The sequence below is a fragment of the Anopheles stephensi genome, chromosome 2, assembly GCF_013141755.1.
Source record: "Anopheles stephensi strain Indian chromosome 2, UCI_ANSTEP_V1.0, whole genome shotgun sequence".
NCBI lineage: Eukaryota > Metazoa > Arthropoda > Insecta > Diptera > Culicidae > Anopheles > Anopheles stephensi.
This window is the reverse complement of record NC_050202.1, coordinates 12,811,103-12,830,379: the sequence shown is the minus strand read 5'-3', so window position 1 is coordinate 12,830,379 and position 19,277 is coordinate 12,811,103. Positions and strand designations below refer to the sequence as shown.

General features: G+C 44.7%; 1 protein-coding gene across 3 annotated transcripts in view; it reads left to right on the top strand.

Moving 5' to 3' along the window:
• Positions 1-3,076: 3,076 nt before the first annotated feature.
• Positions 3,077-19,277, top strand: part of LOC118504078 (protein CBFA2T2) — a 79,981-nt gene continuing 63,780 nt past the window's right edge. For 2 of the 3 annotated variants that reach the window (XM_036038143.1, XM_036038142.1), the window contains exon 1: positions 3,083-4,143. The gene's annotated coding sequence lies outside the window, so the exon portion shown is untranslated. Of the gene's footprint in view, positions 4,144-19,277 lie in introns of all 3 variants that reach the window. The other variant, XM_036038144.1, reaches the window with a different exon arrangement.

The window sequence follows — 19,277 nt, the reverse complement described above, 5'->3', positions numbered from 1 at the left end:
ACCCCTGACGCCCATTCATGGGTAGTAGCTGCTGCTGTGGTGGTGGTGGATTTTCCTTCCCGTTTTCGGTTCGTTTTGTCCGAAACCGATATGGAAGCACACACACACACACACCGGGTTTTCTACCAAGTTGTTTCATTTCTAAGAGTGGCGCGCGGCGTACGGAAGGAAATTCACAAATCGCGCATCGCGGTTCCGTTTTTGATACGTTAAATCCAGGAATCATTTTGAATTGTGGCACGCAAATCGTTTGCAAGTTGATCATCATGTTCAGGTTGGTTGAATGAAGTGAAAGACTGAAATTTATTTTTATAGAATTTACAATATTTATTGTATTCATCTCAAGTATTTTGTCACCAGATGAATAGGTAAGTGTAACAGATAAATTGATAAAGAGTTTACTTTAGTTCGAGCTTCAAAATACAGGAAAAATGCAATTAATTTAATAAATAAAATTGTAGAGACAGTTCAAAAGAAGTAAAAATAAAAAAAAAATCAAAAGTAAAACTTAAGAGGCACTTAAGAGGAAAGATAAATGACAACAAATAAAAGAATAAGAGAATAATAAGTACTAATCAAACCAGTAGAATCACAAACAAGGTTAAATAAAACAAGTAAAGTGATCTTTGAAATCGAAAAATACAGTATTTGTTAATCAATTTGAAAAGCCAAATTAAACAAAATTAACGCGGATTACTATGGTTTTTGTCAATGTCGTAGAATTATATAAAAAAGATAAAACTGGAGAAAAGAATTAAAAAACAAACATGTTAAATTGTAAAACTTTGATAAAAGTAAATAAAAGCGAAGGAGAAACGATAGTACAGAATCATAATACTTGAAATGAGAAATGAAAAAATATTAATGAAAAGCATAACTTATTTGTAAACTTTACAGAAAAATGTACGTTACGTAAATAAAATCAATAAATAAAATTTTAGCAATAAAATGTATCTCACAGACTAATGGAGGAGGTAGTTGTGTTGCTTTAGGATAAAATATGACTTCTTAATAATTGAAATCATTGGAAGAAACTCATGAAAGAACTAAAATAAAATCAAGAAAGAGAAAAAATGTAAACAAACACCTAGTTAGAAATGTAAAAAGAAATTTGTTGAATGAAACATTACGTTAGAAATATAGCAACGTCGTTCTTTGCAAAATAAGAGAAGCATTATGGTATAAAAAAGATAAAAATCAAGGAAAAATGTAAAAATAACGAATTATGAAAAACAAAAACACTGAAAAAAGAGGTTGAATTCATATTATTTTGGCAATGAAACTTAAAGCACAAAATAATAAAGAACATAGAATAAATGAATCAAGCTAAAAACCTTTTAGTGATGTAAATAAACCTATTTTCTACTGCCTTTATGTAGCTCAAACAATCATCCAAATAATTGTACCCAATAGAAACGATTCTTGTTATTTCATACAAACCGAGATTATCATCGCCTTCCACAGCGCGTCACAGCATAATGGTCGATGACATGCAACAGTTTCTTCTGCAGCAAACGAAGCTTCCCTCCATGCCGGTGCTGGTGCAAAAAGGTGTGACAACGAAAGCATGCCCAAAATATTTGGTAAACCCGTGTAAAACAGCTCGTGCTCGACCCCGGGTTAAAGGGGACAGAGTGAAATGAAACGAATAACAACATATTTATCACCGGTACCGCCCCGGCCGGCACTACCACCACCGACCAGCTTTTCATTCATGATTTAATCTTTACGCTTCTTGCGCGTCGAATGTAAAGCAACACCCCCTCCTGACAAAACATATACTCATTCAACCATCATCATCATCATCATCATTGGCGTCGTAATCGGGCTACTTGTCCTATTGGTATAGGAATATAAATAAATACCTCACATGCTTATGTGAGGTACGGTGGAATGGGTTAGGTGAGGGAAGAGTGCCAAGGGAGGTGGTAATGAAGCTGTTATACCCTCACGTTTAATATTCCTCGCTCGAATGCATGCTTGCTCGAAGGCAGGGGTTTTTGTTTTTCCTGCTTCCTTTTTATGTTTCACTCGCGGTTCGTATGGGGTATCTTTTACACTTAATTTTCTTACACACTTATGAGTGCAACAGGGAGTGGTTAGAGCTTTTTTTTTTCGTGTGAGTGAGTTTGTTTGTTTTGTAGATGAGTATGATCGCCTGAAGGTATGCAATATGTTGTCAAATCGGTAGTTTAAAAAAAAAGTTGCCATCGCGACAACAAAGTTACAGATTACCCAGGGCCTAATTTAAATGTTACGGTGTTCTTCTTCCTATTTGAAAATACAATTTTGGGGGGTTTTGTCATCGGTAACACCAGTATCGCTAGCCCTAAATCACCAAACTAGTCCTAATAAGCTCTCGATATTGAATTTTGAATATTTGCAGGAGCAATTGATAAACTGATTGGCTGACTACTTTGCTACGTGTTAAATTAAATCACAGAAAGCCGGGTTTTAAAGTACCAAGGAAGAAGAAGAATGTTTTTTTTTTTTTAATTTTCATTACTAAGCTTTTACGAAGAGTGATCGACAATTTGAGTAATAAATTCAAATCAATCAAACGTATATCTAAACATTCGAAAGATATTTGATGTCGCAATCTTTGCCAATATTTTTCAATTAATGCCGCAGTTTGCATACTTTAAGGCTGATTCGTACAACAAATTTTTGGGAAAAAATGAGCAAGAAGACGAGAATGACAAATCTTTTGCACAGCACAACATAATTAGAGAAACTATAATCAAATTATAACACTGTATTTCTCCTAAGAAAAATAAAAAATGAACAATAAACAGTTGAGTGCATTAAAATAAATAATGAAAAACATTGTCATGATGATAATAAATTGAAATAAGTGTCCCAAGAATAAGCCAAGAGACAGGGTAAATATTCCCATCCTCAACAGCTCACCATCCAAGAGTGTACGGAATCGAATTCTACCCACTGTACGCGCTCCGTCTCGCACAGTGAGCTTCACCGCTTTTCTCTTCTCACCATATAGTCGCACGCGTATGCATGCTTCTCAGCGCATGCTCACGCCGGCATCGTTCTGTTCGCCGATGGTAGTCGGGTTCGGTACAGCCGACTCGGCTCACCAGATTCCATTCTCGTCGTGTCCGTGTACGGTGCCGGTTGTGGTTATACGGTCGCTCGCCAGCAGCGCGGCTAGTCGTGTGCAGCAGCAGTAGCAGCATCATCATCATCGCGCGGTGTCGATCGACTCAAACGCTGTCCGGAACGCGGGCTGTAAACATCTGTGCCGCATCATTATCTCTTAGCCATCCGCCAAGTCGCGAACAAAAGCCAGGGGAAAACATAATGTGCCAGCTGCGTTGCGTTCGTTCTGCCGGCTAGTTTGTGTGTGCGTGTGTTTGTGTGTGCCTAGGTGGTAGTGCAGTGGCAGCTGCATGCGGACAGCCGTATCGCGTTGAGGCCCCTTTTTTTTTGGTCTGTGCCCTGCTGCTTCACATGCTGGCACAACGGCTCAGCGTTAGAGCTCACACCAACCTTTCAAGGGTGGACACAAGATTGTCTGGGCTGGGCTGTTGATGGTTGCGAAGAAATTGCTGGTGCAGAACAGATTGCCACACGTGTGGTTTTGCCAGGTACAGCAGGTGCATTGGCTCTCAAGTTTGCTGTGTGTTGATGTCCAAGTCAAAACGAGTGTGCATTTTCTATTGACGAGCAACTAAGTCCAAGGAGAGCATTCAAAATAACAACAAAGTCTTGTGATGATAACGTTTCCAACGCTCCGGAAGCAGTATCCAGTCGGTGCGAAAGTGTTGTTATCGTGAGTCTGTGAGAAAAAGCTCAACGCCTTCGACGGATCAGCTGTTTATCATCCCTTCTTGCGCTGGGGAGGTTTGTGAGGAACGTATTTTTCAGCGTGTGCCACCCCGAAACAGAACGCCTTCCGGTGAAACACGTGCGCGCGTTCACGACCTCTCTCACTCTCTCTGCGTGTCTGTCGCGCTATCTCACTCCGTCGTTATCCTTTCCCGGCTATCAAGAAGTTTTGGTTTCGGAACGCTTTGAGTGGGTGTTTGGGTGCAAGTGTTTCAGTTGCCGGCTTTGGAAGAAATCAACTCACCCATCGTCTCAACGTCCCCAGCTTGTGACAACGTGTCCCAGGAACGGAAAAAGGTAAGCGAAGCTGCCCATAACTGTCTAGCGAACAAACTCCATTAGCGTTTCGGTGTGTGGAATTTTCTCAAATTAGAACGAACCAATTACACACTCCTCGCCCAGTGAACTCACCTCCATCGTCCATGTCACCGGATTAGGGGTGACCATAAATCAAAGCAGTTGGCCCACTGCACACAACAGGATGCACTCGGTGTGTGTGTGTACGAGGGGAGAACCGATGAAATTCCGCTGCACTTGCGAGGTCTTGAAGAACCGGCAAAGTTTCTTGGGTGGTATGATTATTATTGCCCACCCTTCTCTGCCCACTTATCCTCCCCCTCCTCTCCTTCACCCAGTGAGCCGGTGGAGTCGTCGCCATCGATGATTGCCGTGCATCACGCAACCGAAAATAAACATCGTGCAAAAACATTACATTTCCTTGAGACTTGGGACTCACTAGAGGACTTCTTAGAGGAGGGAAGAGTTACTGCAGGCATGTGGACCAGAGAGAGAGTGGGAGAGCACCACAAACCGACCCGCCAAAAAGACCATCCATTAGACGTCCGCACGTGTTACGGTTCCCGGAGGGTGAAGGATCAGATTCCCAGCTTTCTGTTGTTTGGTGATGAGGACACGGTCCCGCTCTCGGTCCTCGGCGTCCGTTGTCGGACAAAGTCGTCATAGCGCCACGGACCAACCGCGCAAAGGGTTTGTGCCTACTTCACTGGTCTGCATCTTTAATGTCAGCTCGTTGCACACGTTTTTGGATGCAGTTTGTGATGGGATGTTCGGTTTGGAGACCGGAGCCCGAGTGGGAGTTTTTCGGGGCCGGCAATGGGATGATGTGCAGAACTAATCGTTTTTAGAAAACGGGAGGTTTGGCTTCGGGTGTGGAGACACATTAAGTAGAAGTATCTTGCCGGCTTGCTACCAAGAATAGCTGACACGCTGTCCATGTCACGTACGCGGACCAGAGTGGCATCACTTCTCAGAAGGGATAATGTTTAGAGCTAAGGGAGTTGTGCTACGTTCTAGGCGCCGCTAAAACACATCCCCGAATCTGCTTCGACACGCTGGCAGCACGGCATTAACTTACACCTGTCTCGCATCGGTTCGGAAATTTATGTGATCATATGTTGACAGAGGTGCTCGCTTTTCTTTTTCGCGTACGTTACGTAGCGTTTACGCGCATCAGCCGTTCTCGGTTGGGATGGCTTTTCTTTCCCGCTTGTATGTGTGTCTATACAGAAGCATGAGTGTGTGTACGTGTGTGAGAGGCTCCTTACACCGGCAGACAAGCTGCCCTGGCTGTCGAACTTACCAGCCGGAAGCGGCTGTTGCTGCAATTTAGCATCGTTTCGTTCAGCTGTTTTACAGCGTGCTCGTCTCCGTTTTGTTTTTTGCTGTGTGTGTGTGTGTGTGTGTGTGTGTGTGTGTGTGTGTGTGTTGTTGCTGTTGGTGGTTGCCTTTTGCCCTTCACACATTCCTTCGTGCACATGGTACGGTAAATATGTCGTGGCTGTGGCTGTGTGTGCTGTGTGGCATCCTGAAACGGCCTTGCCCACATTTATCCCACGGGGTGATCCTTTGCCGAAGAAGGTTTTTCGATTCTTTCTCTCGGGCCTTTCGCTGTTCACGGACCGATGAACGATGGGATTAAGGTAGAAGGCAAAGACCTAGATTGTTGTAGCATAAAACAATCGGAAAGGAGAAATGAAAAATTTTGGCTATCTGCTGATTAACTGCTTTATGGGCTAATTGAACCATAAATGTAATGAACCTTTTTAAACGACTTGCTCTGAGTGACACTTGTTATCAGATGCAGTTTTTTTTTACAATATTTGTAGTTTTTTTTTGATTTTTTGAATTTTTACATTTCAGTTACATAAAATAATTTTAGAACGTGACAAATATTTGTGTCCTGATATAGAGAAACCTGGTCTTGCTTTTCATAATTTTTTGATGATTTTCCGATTTTTGATGAATGATCTGATTCTGTTGATTATTTCTGAGGATTGAATCTTTGGTACTTGAAATTTCGTTTATATTGAACTAGAATCATTTATCCATTGATTATCCACTGTGTTGTTCTCTTCTGTTCTATATGTTCCTTTCATACGTTTTGTATAGGGTTACAGTACGTAACAGGTTTATAGATTTAAGTTATTTTTTTGTATTTTAAAATTACTTTATATCATTACTTTTATTTCATTCTCTTGTTCATATCTAATTATTCGGCAAAAAGTGTGATCATTTTGTTTCCTGTTTTGTTTCTTTACTTGACTTGTTTTAGTTTTCTTCGAATTTGAGTTTTATCAAATGAATCAATTCATTCGTTTTCTGAGCATTTTTTTTTAACACTTTATGGTTTCATTAATTTACATTATTTCAGGTTTTTACTAAATACAATTATAATTTTTAAATAAATAGAATTTGAAAGGCGATTTTTCAAAAACAATAAAATACAGCAGATTTGTTACTTTTTCTTTAAAATTTGATTTACAGACTGATAAAGATTGTTTTACTAGCATACCAGAATTGGGATTGACCTGTTGTTGATACTACTCCTCCCATTAGTTCAATGACTCCCAATTACGATTGACACATGCATGGGTTAATTAAGTTGGTTGGTATTTTTGCCATTTTTACTAACGTTCTGGACAGTTTGCATCGCCCCACATGAACCATTTCCACCCCAAAATCGTACACACACACACGCTCACCTCGCCCGGGGAGTCCATTTTCTTGGGTGTCGTTTTCTTTCGCGCCATGTCTCGACTCACAACATCACATGCTGCTGCCAGTCATCTTCGACCGTTTCGCTGCAACCCCCCCCCCCCCCCCCCTCCGGGTTTTTGTTGGCCCGTGGTGGTCTGGCACGAGATATTTGGGATCGCACTGTCGGTTACGCTAATGTTGTTTTTGTTTGGGTTTTCACAGCCATTACACAGCCGTGTTTTGTCCGACGGCTTGGAAACAGACGGTGGCGCACGCCCCGCCAGTCACAGCCCGTAGACAAATTGGTGATTGAATTATGCTGATGGAAGTTCGGTGCTGATCGTTCCAGGAAGAATGAGGAGGGAATGTAAAACATTTGTAGAAGTAATTCGGTAACAGAAATGGGAGTGTAGCTTGTTAGGAAAACGAATTTTTTGTTTTATTTTTTAATCTTCTATACTTAATTTAAATTTGTTATTTATTTAATTTTAAATGTCTAACACAGAAGTTATGCAATATTTAGTATTTTGTCACATTTGATTGACAACATTCATTCCAAATGGCAAAATGAGAAGCTTCTAAAGATAGTTTATAACCCTGGGTTGAAACGTCATGCCAGACTCTCTTAGTAGATTGCTGAAGCACAAAATGAAAACCTCAAAGATACCAAGAATAGGACATGTTTTCCTTATCTCGCAGATAAAATTGCCTACAAATGGTCCTGAGGCTATTCCCGAGAATGCCCGCTAGCAAGTCAAATGCAAATATTCGTTTATGTGATGCTTTTTTTCCCCCTGAAACCGTACCATCCAGTGACCACATCCTCCATTTTGGGCCTTCTCGCAAAAAAGAAAATAACCGTTCGTGCTGTGTTTGGAAAGCAATGTGTACCTTACCTGCCGAAAAATTGGTCCGTTTTTCAAACAAGCGGCGCATCAGTGCGTTCTGGCGTCTCAAACTCCACAAAGTGTGGTTATGTTTTCCCTTGTTCTCTAGACGGCACTGCAGCACCGGAAGAACCACACTGGGCCCCCGGTAAGGTTTGGCGCCATTTGCCGTACGCAATTACTGCTGCTACTGCTGCTGCTGAGCAGTGCAATTTGAGATGCATCCGTTGTTGTTCCAGACGCATCGAGCTAGGCAAATTCATCGCGAACCTCGGGGAAGGAAAAAAAAAACCCTGTATATGCAAACGGACTGCCTTCCAATGTCCGGCGTTTTGCAGGTCCGGCGACGAAGTCTTCCGGTACCGGTAGAGTGTCCTAGACTTGGTCCGTTGCGTTTCGTTGATGTTTCCTTAGCAGTGTTTTGGGAAGCGAAGACGAACTGCAGTAGGCTAGGCTGCTTCCTTCATGGCCTCCAGAGATCACCATCTGCGTAGCATGGCGCGTACCTCCTGCGTACTTGAAATATCCAAACACATCAGGACGGGCTTCGGCTCGGGACAGAAACAACAAGACACACAGATATGCTGAGATACGCTTTGGACGATGCAGTTTCCCGGTTTGCATCACAGCTTCTTTCGACAGTGGGCCCCATCGTTTGGCGCAAACGATATCCTACCCTGCACTTCTAAGGGCTCTGTTTTTGGGGATTCGACTCAGCAAAAGGACTAAAGCAAACAAAGCCCTACCCGTTAGGCTCTCTCAGCCTCAGTACCTCAGCGTCAGGCTGCGGGTTGTATCTTGAAAATGTGCCGATAGCTCGGAAGAAGCGTAACACACCGGGACCGCCATATCCTTGAGCGTTCGTCGCGTACGGATAATATCCTTTACCCCCTCCGCAAAAGGCCTCGGTGTTTTCGGTTGCTCTGATGCTGCCACTGGTTGTGTCGTGGTACGGACGGACGGACTTGCCTTCCCCACTGGGATGCCCACGGACCAGAGGCAGATAGAGCTGCTTTGATTTTGCGCTCCCGCATTTTCCGTGCCAGCGCGAACTGCCGATAACACACAAGCGGCTCGAGCTCACCCGCTTCAGTCCGTAAACAGACAGACACTCACACACAGCACGCCTTCCTGGTAGAACAACAACACAAAACGCACCATGAGCGGTTGAGCGGTTCGCCCACCATGAGCGAGGTCCGGGCAATATTTGGAGTGCGGGATCCCGGGCCCTGGATGCAAGCAACCGAGCAAAAACTCGCACTCGTCCCGGACCGGATTGGCCGGATAAAATGCAGGCGGGCGCAGGTTTAGGACGCCCGAAACGAAACCAGGGGCCGACAGCCGGTGGCAATGTCAAAATGCTGCGGTGAGGCTCACTGCAAAGTGCTGCGAGTTTATCCCTGTTTAAGCTTCCATTATTTCTTCTTTTGGGGAATTGTTTTTTTCCTGGTGTGTGTGTGTGTGTGTGCTCCGGTATGTATGCGGGAGAGAACTGTTCAGAGGAACTACGAGCGATGGTAGCATCAAACCGTGGTAGTGGTGAAAGGGTCCTGCATTTTTTTCGGGCGCAGGATAGTTAGCATGTTGCAGGGGGTTGTCGTGGCGGGAACTCCGAAACAAACATTGTGCAAGTGCGGGCGAAATGACAACACGAATGTGCATACGGCCCAATGTTGCTGGGGTTCTAGGGATGTTTTTAGGGGGATGGGTGCGGAGAAGCGGCTTTCGGTCTTATCGTCCGAAAAGATCCCTTGCGTTTTCGCCGTCTGTAGTGTGCAATTGACGGACGGTTTTGCGTAGAACGGGCTTCGTAAGATTGTGACCAGCAAAAATGAAGCCGGCTGTAGAAAGGACGCTCATAAGCGGTCGCTAGTTTTGAGTATGAGCGAAGAATTGAATTTTAAGGGTTACAATTATCGGCTTCAAATTAGAAGCTTTTATCAAGCTAGTGGAAATATTGCATTAATTTCAACCTATTTAATCCTATCCTATTAATTCTATCATCAAAAAACCTATTAATTCTATCATTTAAAAACAACTAAAAGAAATGATTACTGTTAGAGCCTTTTCCTCTCAAAGTAATTTGATTTAGCTGAAACCAGATTCTCTTCTTAAGGTTTGTTTTATTTTTGAGTTTCATGTAGAATTATTTATAGTATTTCCAATACACGAATTTACTTTTGTGCAAATTTTTAATTCAAAACCGTTTGCTTAAAATATTTATAAAAATGAACAGTTTGAAAGATTTGTGGTCGTATTTTTTCACATATTTTGGATATAATGACCATCGAGCAATCATTTAACTGAATCAATAAAAAATAGGATTTGTAAAAGTTGTTAAAGCGTTGCATTAAGTTGCAAAATTCATATAATTCTGACGATAAAAGTTTAGGTTCATTCTGCCTCCAGCTTCCGTGGCGATTAGACGTGTTTCGCTGTGGAGCGCCAAACGGATCATTTGCGTACGGCAGAGAGTGGTCATTGTCCTCGTGTGCGATTGCGTAATCAACGTGATTACCCGTATCGCACTAATCGGTGTCTCCGCCTTTCTCCGGCATTCGCTCGGAGTTTGTGTTGATCGATCGTGTGGCGCCTAGCCCCGATCAACGTGTGTTCTTAGTGTTGTGAGTGTGTGTATCTGCCGATCGTTGCGATAAGCAAGCGTATCGACGCTGCATCGTCGCATCGATCGTGAACTGTCTTGTGTGTGTGTGAGTGTGTGTGCTCGTGCGCGCGTGTTTGCTTATCGTGTATATCGGTAAGTTTGTCTTCCCCTACTTCCCCCGTTGTCTCCGGTCCTAACATGGGGACCGACTTATCGGATTCGGAGAGAGAGATAGAGCCGAATGTGAAGCGTAAGCCTGGTCGCCCTAAGGCCGCTCCTGCCACCAAAAAGGTGGCATTGGAAGAGAAGCCTTCTTCCTCGAAGGCATCGAGTGCCCCGCCGACAAACAGTTTTTGTGCCCCGCTGGCGAAAAATAATGATCAGCAATCTGAGCATCGAGCTCGTGCTTACCCGGTGTCGTGGGAGGGTAAGCCATTGGTGTATTTTATGCCACGCACTAAACAGCTCGACGTGAGGACGATCGCGGCATCGTTATTTAAAAAGTACCCGGGCGTTGCCGATGTGTTTCGGATGCGCCCTAATAAGATCAGGGTCACCGCAAAGGACCGGGCTCAAGCCAATGTAATTGCGGCTGATCCAGATTATACGGAGCACTACCGGGTTTACATCCCTGGTAGTCTGGTTGAAGTGACCGGCGTGATTGAGGATTTTGATTACCCGGAGGAGGAAATTTTGAACTTTGGGGTGGGAGCTTTTCTAGCACCAGATACTCCAAAGGTAAAAGTTCTTGAGGTGAAAAAGCTTTTCAAGCTAGACCCATCAACAAAGGTCGAAAAAAAATATATTCCGACCTCCTCTCTCCGGATCACGTTTGAGGGAACGGTACTTCCGCAGGCCCTCATCCTAGAAGGCCTCCGGATACCTATCAACCGGCCATACGTGCCAAGGGTGGCCACCTGTTCGAAGTGCAGCCGGATTGGACATGCCGATCCGTTCTGCACTCGCAAGATTTGCTGCGGAAAATGCAGAGGGGCTCACGCTACCGAGGAGTGCAAAGCCCCATCCCAAAAATGTTCGCATTGTCGGGAGGAGTGGCATGAGGTTGCATTGTGCCCAGTGTACCGGAAACTGCAAAGGGAGCAGACCAAAACGGTAGCCGAGCGGGCACGCGGCTCATACAGCGATGCTCTAAAGGGAGCAAACGCATCGAACCCCTTTGCAGTGCTGGATAACACGGCTGCAAATGGCGAGGCCAATCCGACTGCACTGGAACATGTGCCACCGTGATCGGTAAAAGCACTGAGAGTACCTTATAAAAAGGTACAACGGAAGGTCTTAAAGACGAAAAATAAACCATTGGCACCACAGCGCCTCGCTAAAGTTTCTCCTCCCGTCCCAAAACGTGACGCTGATCCCAAAACTCCCGCCCCCCAAATTGCCAGGAAGCAGCCCAAGAAGAAGCGATCACCTCGGGCCGAAGTTCCTTTGGAAAACCTAGCTTTTCCAACTGAGCCCAAGGGCTTCCCGAGGATCCCTACACCGTCCCTTTCCGAGATCCTAGAATCCCTCCTCTTGACCCTTAACCTCCCGCAGCATCTGCATATGATCGCAACTTGGGCCCTTCCTTTCCTGAAGGGGATGATCAAACAGTGGCTGGCTCAATGGCCATGCTTAAGTATGATGGTCCGTTTGGATGATTAATGGCTCCTACGGCTACTATCATACAGTGGAACTGTAGGAGTTTACTTGGCAAGCTAAACTCCTTTAAAGCATTAGTGGGCGAACACAACTGCGATGTGTTTGCCCTCTGTGAAACTTGGCTATCGGATGAAATTAAATTAACCTTCCCGGGATATAACATAATCCGTGAAGATCGCGTTACTAGGGGTGGGGGGGTACTGATTGGTGTCCGAAAGAGTCACACTTTCACCAGAATACCTACCCCTAGACAAGAAATGATAGAAACTGTCGCAGTTAAGGCAAAACTGGGCGTTCTTCACGTGACAATTGCATCCGTCTATATCCCCCCGATAGCCAATAATGAAAAGGAAAAAATTGAAAAGTTCAAAGAGGATCTTGGAAATTTAGCAGTGGTCTTGCCTGGACCGCTTTTGATCCTGGGAGACTTTAACTCCCATGGTACTGACTGGGGGTGCGATAAGGATGACATTCGCACTCCTATCATCCGAGATTTTTGCGACAGATTTGGGTTTTCAATTCTCAACTCAGGAGAGGCAACTAGGATGCAGACACCTCAAAGTAGGGCGAGTGCACTGGACCTGTCTCTAAGTCCATCAGCAATGGCCCTGGATTTTAGTTGGAAGGTGATCCAGGACCCTATCGGCAGTGACCACTTGCCGATAGAAATTTCCTACATCAAGGGAGGATGTCCAGTAGAAGGAATCCCCGTTAAATGTGACTTAACGAGGAACATCGACTGGACGAGATACGGCGAATTAATAGCCGCTTCGCTTTCACTTGACTTGGAAGATTTGTCTCCTGTCAAGGAGTACGAAAAACTTGTTTCAATTATAAACAAGTGCGCCCTTGAGGCCCAAACAAGGCGCTCCCACCAAGCAAGGACATTTAAAAAACCTCCCACTCCTTGGTGGGACAAGGATTGCCAAGCGGCTTTCACCAAGAAGCGTGAGGCATTTAAAGCCTTCCGGGACACGGGCTCGAGGTCCTTATATGAACAATATAAAGGACTGGAGAGAACGTGCAAAAACCTGTTGAAGGCGAAGAAAAAGGGTTATTGGCGTAGATACGTCAATAATCTAGACCCCGCCACTTCACTTAATTCGCTTTGGAGAATGGCTAGAAGGATGCGAAACAGCAACAACATCAATGAGAGCGAAAGCTTTTCTGGCGAGTGGCTGTATGAATTTGCCCACAAGCTTTGCCCCGATTTCGTTCCTGCGCAAAGCTTTACACAACATGCGCCTGGTAGTGACCCTAGGATGGATTCACCGTTCACAATGGTAGAGCTATCACTTGCTCTCCTATCAAGCAAAAATTCCTCCCCGGGTCTGGATCAGATTAGTAGCAAATTGCTTCAAAATCTGCCCGACATAGGGAGGAAGCGTCTGTTAAGTATTTTCAACAATATGTTGGAGGTCAACAGCGTCCCGCAAGAGTGGAGAGAAGTGAAAGTTGTCACTATCTTGAAGCCTGGCAAACCGCCATCAAGACACGATTCGTATCGGCCAATATCGTTACTGTCGTGTCTGAGGAAAATCCTTGAAAGGATGATTCTTTTCCGGTTAGAAGAATGGTTGGAATCGAACAACCTTCTCTCAAATACCCAGTTTGGTTTTCGTAAAGCCAGGGGTACTAATGACTGCTTAGCCCTTCTGGTAACAGAAATAGAGCTTGCTCGTGCACGCAAGCAGAACATGGGATCTATTTTCCTGGATATACAGGGGGCTTTTGACTCAGTATCACCATACAAGCTGAGTCAAAAACTAGAAAATGTGGGGCTGGGTCCAAAGTTGAATAACTTTCTGTTCAACCTTTTGTCGGAGAAAGCTATGAATTTCAACAATGGTCATGTTCAGCTAAAGCGGACCAGTTTCCATGGACTAGCACAAGGGTCCTGCTTGAGCCCCCTGTTATACAACTTTTATGTTAGCGAAATAGATTCTTGTCTAGCTCCGAACTGCAGCATTAGACAATTGGCTGATGACGGCGTCATATCTTTTGCAAGCAGGGACGCCGCCGAAATACAACTGGCTTTACAAACCACTTTGGACAACCTTTCCGAGTGGTCTGAAAACCTTGGTATCAAGTTCTCTGCAAAGAAAACTGAGATGGTAGTCTTTTCTCCTTTCAGCGACACGCCGAAAAACAAGGAGAAAAGACTATTTGACCCGAAAATTGATGTCTTTTTGTACGGTGAAAAGATATCAACTACCGACAATTTTCGATACCTTGGTGTTTGGTTCAATTCAAGGCTAAACTGGAGTACACACATCACCCATCTGGTGCAAAAATGCAGCAAAAGAATCAACTTTCTAAGGACAGTCACAGGATTCTGGTGGGGCGCACATCCAACAGACGTCCTGCGACTGTATAAGACAACGGTACTATCCGTGTTGGAATATGGCAGCATATGTTTCCATTGGGCATCCAACACGCATATCCTCAAACTAGAGAGGCTACAGTATCGTTGTCTTAGACTCGCACTAGGGAGCATGAAATCCACACATAACATGTCCCTAGAAGTGATGACCGGAGTGATGCCGCTAAAACTTCGTTTTGAAATGCTGTCGCTTCGCCTTCTAGTCCGTTCTTCAGTATCAAATCCCTTGATCGAAGAAAATTTTAAAGCGCTTCTAGAGACAGGTTCTAAGAGCAAGATCTTGAAAATCTACGAAGATTTTGTTGCCCTACAAGTGCATCCTAGCGCTCCACAGGCATTAAACCGTGCTGCCCTTCCTGAGACCTACAGTTCCCTTTTAACAACGGATTCCTCGTTGCACGAGGAAATTAAGACCATACCGAATGATCTTCGCCCGATGGTAGTTCCGGGCATTTTCAGGGATAAGTATGGCCATTTAGACCAAAGTAGCCAGTATTATACTGATGGATCATCTTCTAAGGAAGGCACCGGCTTCGGCGTTTTTAGTGAGTCCGCCGAAGCATTTTTCAAATTGCGGGAGCCGTGTAGTGTCTACACCGCAGAACTAGCCGCAATCTTGTACGCACTATTGATTATAGCAGCGAGACCTTCGGATCAGTACTTCATTTTTACAGATAGCCTTAGCGCTATTGAAGCACTAAAATCCCCGAAGGCTGTTAAGAGTCAGGATTTCCTTGTCATTAAAATCATAGAATTGCTTGGCTCCATGTTCGACAAGGCGTTCAGGATTTCGCTAATTTGGGTACCTTCTCATTGTGGAATTCCCGGCAACGAGAAGGCAGACTCACTGGCCAAAACAGGCGTCCAACAAGGCGCATTTTACGACCGTCCGATCTCGGCCCGAGAGTTTCTTCGTCTACCACAGCAGCTTTTCCTGTCTCGCTGGCAGAGCATGTGGGAGGCGGATGATCTCGGGCGATTCCTTTTCTCGATCTCTCCGCAAGTGTCCCTGCGGCCTTGGTTCGGTGGGCTCTCCGTAGACCGGGCGTTCATACGCATGATGTCTCGACTTATGTCGAATCATTTCGCGTTGAATGCTCATCTACAGCGTATAACTCTGGCCCAGACAAAGGTGTGTGGCTGCGGTGACGGATTTCACGATGTGGATCACCTTCTGTGGTCCTGCGTGGAGTTTGAAACCGCAAGACCCTCCTTGTTGGGCGCAGTCGAGAGCATCGGCAGACGACCGGGCATAGAAATTAGAGAAGTGCTGGCGACCAGAGACCTCGCATACATGAGGCTCATCTTTCAATTCGCCAGAGACAACGGCCTTATCCTTTGATTCCGCATCCCCATTATCCTACCAAACCATATCCGCGATTCCTTTTTTGTTATTCGTTGTGTTGTCTTTGTCGTAAGTGTTAAGTGTTTTTTTTTTTTTTGTAGTGCCACGGGTGATCCGTTGACAAAGCAACAGCATCCGGGGTCAAAGTCGGCACTGTCGTAAGAAGGGAGGCAGAATTTTCTGTAACAGTGTTCTTCATCTCTGTCTAGCCTTGATGGGGCGAGCCCGGCCTGGCTGGCGTTGGGTTCGGAGGTGGTCGGCGGGTTCAACCCCGTAATTAGCAGAGACCCTGCTGTTACGGGATGGAACTCGCCGATAGCTTCTGAGTTCGGTGCTGGCTTGATCGAGCTTGGGCTATCACTGCTGGGCAGTTTGAGGAACACTGTACGCAGGCAAATGTTTGTAATGTCCCGATTACTGTTTTCTTTTTGTTTTTGTAACAGTCTAGATCCGCTACACGGAAGGATGTTCCGTTCCACACACCACACTACCACCAACACAGCAACAGAAAGCAATAGACCCGGACCAAACCATCAACACAACCTCCACAATAGACATGAACAACCACACTGCAATCTCCACACACCGACAACCGAGCATGCCCGGGATAAGGCAGAATAACAGGGAGGAAATGCCTTGTTAATATTTGTGAATTTGTAATCGTCAACACATGCGGTGTTGACTATACGGCGTCATGCCGTAATACTGGAATTATAAATAAATAAATAAAAGTTTAGGTTACCTTATATTGAGAGATCGATAATTTGATGCATGCATTCATTTTGTCGCTTAGCCTTTCAGTCGCTTAGCCTTTCTCACTTAGCTTAGCTTCACTAACGTTCTTGATTTTCGAACTCGCACGAATGGGCTCAAATCTCTACTAGACCGAATTGATATTTGTCCGCCATATTTATTCTGCAAACAGGTTGACACTGTTAATGCTTGCCAACCTATCTACACTATTTGGGCAAGAAAACTTCTTCGTCTTTCTTGATCATGCCTGAAATTTCCTAGGCGACAAAATCATCATCCTTTCTCGCTTTGATAGGTTACTTACATAGAGCGAGAAAGCATTACGATTTTTGTTGCCTGGTGGCTCTGGCTTGCTAGACTTATTGGATACCGCATAGTTGGATAGTCACTCCTCACTATGGGGGAACGGCCCAGATTAGATTTGAGCCCCGGTCCAACCGTGTGTAGACCGGCGTCGCTGTCGCATCAACCAACGGAGGCCGCCCATGAAGACTAAGAAGGAAATAAGAGAAGAAAACAAGAAAATAAAATAAAATAATCACTTAAGTGAACTTGTAGTAAGAAGAATTTCTTAAAAGAAGGCATGAAAATGAAAATTTTATGATCTATTAATGCTTTTTGCAAAAGAATCAAAACCACGAACGATATAGGATTCCCAATATGTCTTGTGCAACAGTCCGGTATCCACAAAAACCGAAAGCTCTCTTCACACACCGATCTGGTGCCGGTTCTAGTGTTCGGTTCGCTTGGTTCGGTTCGCTTTAATGACTGTGGGAATGGCCACAGCCGGAAGGCTCGCGCGCATTGAAATCCTCGTGGGATTGTACGCGCCCGTACGACAGTGGACAGTCGTAACAATGGCTACTAGGGGGGCTTGGGGCGATCGAGGGGGGGGGGGGTGTGACACGACAAACGTTGGTCCCTTTCCCTTTTATCATCAGTAGCGCTCCACCCTGGCAGGGTAAATAACAATTTCAGTAAACAGCGGTCGTCGGAAACGCACGCTTTCGGGGCTCATTAAATCGGCCCGTCGCGGCCATTAATGGCCGTAATTGAGACCATTATTTCAATCTGGTCATTGGAATATTCTGGTCCTTGGGTGGAAGACTTTCGGCTTGGGGATCGATGGGCGAAGGTTTAAGATTGAATGGCGCCAGCTATGACCGGATATTGTTCCAGACTGGTAGGGGTCTAAACCAGCGATCCTAATAGCTTTGGCTATTGGATTGGATCAATAGTTTGCTGATCAAATCGTATTCGTTTCAATGTAGAGAAAAGCATGTTTAATTGTGTCATTATGCTGTCAAAGTGTACCGAAAATGACAAAATTGAGCTTTTTTCTTCCATTGTCTCCGCTTGCAGGTTGATTAATGAATGTAAGTTAAAGTTTAATGAGCACAATACACAATTTACTGTGAACCAAATCCAACCAATTGCAATATTCTTTTTCGGCGTCGTCCACAACAATGTACGCTCCAAAAGCACTTTAAGCGCATTGAGGGCGTTTCTCATCCCAAAAAATCACACACAAAAAAGGATCAACGCCTCTTGCGAGCAAGATGTGACCGGAGGGGGATGTAAATTATGCAACATATGTTTCTGTACACACGGGACAAAGATGCCCATGCTCCAGCCCTTGAACATTCAGCATGCTCGAGCACGAGAAACCGACACGCTACCACCGAACCAAGATCGTTCCGTACGTCTTCGCTGGGACGGGATGGTTTCGGACGGGCAAATGCCACGATTGCTTGGACAGTTCGTGGGAGTTTATACACATGGGTCACGAAAGCGGCCACTTAAATCCGCACACGATACAGATCCATCTGCCAACCACGGACGGGTACGGACGGGTCAGAAACAATTTCCCCACGAATAATAAGCCCTTGATTTAATAAAACACAAATAAAGATTGTGAGCTGTTCTGCCCATGGAGGCATGATATGTACGATTGTATGGGTATTTGCGTGTGTGTGTGTGGGATGGTAATCGGTCGATCAAAGAGGGACTGGAGGGGTGGTAGCACATATGGGATCTAAGGATCGAGTGATGAGTATTTTGCGTTGGTTCGAATCGTGCGGCAACTAATATTGGATGGCGATGAGCGTTAGTGTGGGCAACTGGATACGTTTTGGACGACATTTTGAAGGAATGTGATTAATCGTGGGAATCGTCGGGACTTTTTGGAATCGTTGCAAATTGAAGGTATAAGGAGCGCAAAGTACTTCATTTTATGGGAACTTTGGTCCTTATCTAACAATTCAACGTAAAAGCCATATTTACCCTTGAAGATTAATCCTACTCCTTTCCGTGTGTTCTTTACATCCTTAGGACTCATCAAAATATACTAAAGAAGAAGTAAGCCTGAGAGACTTCTTCTCCTACTTCTTCTTCTTTCTTGGCCTAACGTCCTCTTATAAGGTCATGTCTGCCAATTCTGGCTTACTAGACTTATTGTTACTGCATAGTTGGATAGTCAGTCCTCACTTTGGGTGAACCATCTAGATGAGAGTTGAACCCCTGTCCTGCCGGTGAGGACTGTCGCCGTTGTCGATCTACCACCGGGCCGCCCTGAGAGTCTTTCAACCCTGATTAGAATCTACCTGTTTGTCAAAACAATACAGCAGATGAAGACTTCAACTGTAGTTCCTTTGAAATAATTTAAATCAAATCGGTAGTATATAAAACTATCATTGAACCCTTACTTGAACCATGGAAGGCGTTCCCGTCTGGATTGACCTGTACTTCAAATATTTATCACAACCGGACCACACACACCTGGGCTGGGAGTTGCAATGAGTT